Source organism: Lotus japonicus, chromosome 6 (assembly GCF_012489685.1).
Source record: "Lotus japonicus ecotype B-129 chromosome 6, LjGifu_v1.2".
NCBI lineage: Eukaryota > Viridiplantae > Streptophyta > Magnoliopsida > Fabales > Fabaceae > Lotus > Lotus japonicus.
In genome coordinates, this window is record NC_080046.1 from 60,189,906 (window position 1) to 60,191,990 (window position 2,085).

The following is a 2,085-nucleotide window of genomic DNA, read 5'->3' on the forward strand; positions in this document are numbered from 1 at the left end:
ATGTTTGAAAGTGAACAAAGGCCACTGAAACTTTACTTCATACCATACCTTGCAGCCGGGGCACATGATCCCTCTGTGTGACATAGCCATACTCTTTGCCTCCCGCGGCCAACATGTTACCATCATCACCACTCCCTCCAATACCACCACCATCGACTCCTCCCTCCCTAACCTCCACCTCCACACCGTTCCTTTCCCCTCCCGCCAAGTTGGCCTCCCGGACGGCATCGAAAGCTTCTCCTCCTCGGCAGACCTCCAAACCACCTTCAAGGTCCACCAAGGCATCAAACTACTCCGAGAACCCATCCAACTCTTCATGGAGCACCACCCGGCCGATTGCGTCGTCGCCGACTACTGCTTCCCATGGATCGATGACCTCACAACTGAGCTTCATATCCCAAGACTATCCTTCAACCCTCCCCTCTCTTTGCTCTATGCGCCATGAGAGCAAAGAGAGGATCCTCCTCTTTCCTCATTAGCGGCCTGCCTCACGGTGACATCGCGCTCAACGCCTCCCCGCCAGAGGCGTTGACCGCATGTGTGGAGCCGCTGCTGAGGAAGGAGCTGAAAAGCCATGGCGTGTTAATCAACAGCTTCGTGGAGCTCGACGGACATGAGTACGTCAACACTATGAGAGAACCACCGGCGGCCACAAGGCTTGGCTCCTTGGCCCCGCATCTCTGGTACGCGGGACCGCTAAGGAAAAAGCAGAGAGAGGTCATGAAAAGAGTGTGGTGAGCACGGATGAGTTGTTGAGTTGGCTGAGCACCAAGAAACCCAGCTCGGTCCTCTACGTTTGCTTCGGAAGCATGTGTAGTTTCTCCAACGAACAGCTTCACGAGATGGCGTGTGGGATTGAAGCGTCCAGCGTGGAGTTCGTGTGGGTGGTTCCGGCGGGAGAAGAGAGGGAAGGAGGAGGAGGAGGAGGAGGAGAAGGGAGAAGTGGGTTGCCGGAGGGGTTTGAAGAGAAGGGGAATGATCTTGAGGGGGTGGGCACCGCAGCTGCTGATCCTCGGCCACCCTTCTGTGGGCGCGTTCTTGACGCACTGTGGTTCGAACTCGGCGTTGGAGGCGGTTAGCGCGGGGGTTCCGATCATCACATGGCCGGTGCTGGGGGACCAGTTTTACACGGAGAAGCTGATGACGGAGGTGCGGGGGGTTGGGGTGGAGGTGGGTGCGGAGGAGTGGAGCATGGGTGGTGGGAGGAGGGAGAGGGAGAGGGTGGTCATCAGCAGAGATAAGATTGAGAAGGCTGTTAGGAGGTTGATGGGCGGTGGTGAGGAAGCGGAGCAAATCAGACGCCGTGTTCATGAGCTGGGGAACTTGGCTAATGCCGCCTGTTCAAACCAGGGGGCTCATCCTACCAGAACTTGACGGCGTTGATTGCTCATCTCAAAACATTGAGAGACTCTAACTCTGTCTCTAGCTCTATGCCACCATTCATTATGTGTTGTTTTTGTTGGAATAATAATGGGTTATTTTACCAAATGGTGATTAGTGAAGTACTGCCATACATGTCTAATTTTATTTTAAATAAATAATGATATATTCACATCTCACTTTATCTTTCATTTCATATCTACTTGTTTTTCTTTCTATATTTCATATTTTTTCTTATCACATTACACATCATATCTCTTAATCTCTCTTCTATAAAGGTGGAGAGGTGCGTATTGACCATTTTCCTTAAACAAAGTGTGTTCTCAAGTTTTTATAACCTGCAACTTAAAACACATATAGAACTATAGTGTTTTTGGCGATATTGTTCTTGTGTTTGAGACATGAATGAATCGATTTTTTAGTTTATATAGACATATTTAACCTGCTAAAAGCACTATTTGTAGAGATTTTTACTTGATGAAATTAAGAAATTAATAAAGATGAACATTCAATAAAACAACACCACAAATATACAACAGTCTAGGAATAAGGCTTTCAAAGTAATTCATTCAGAGTACCCTGCAGATTATAAAGAGGCTTCAAGGTGTTGGTATACTTGGGATGTAAAATAATGTCGAAATAAGAGTTATAACTTATATCATGTACCCAATATCCATTTCATATATTCATCAAAAAGTCTCTCTT

General features: G+C 47.9%; 1 pseudogene; it reads left to right on the top strand.

The window, feature by feature from the left end:
* LOC130725692 (probable UDP-glucosyl transferase 73B6) lies at positions 1 to 1,541 on the top strand (annotated as a pseudogene).
* The last annotated feature ends 544 nt before the right edge of the window (positions 1,542 to 2,085 follow it).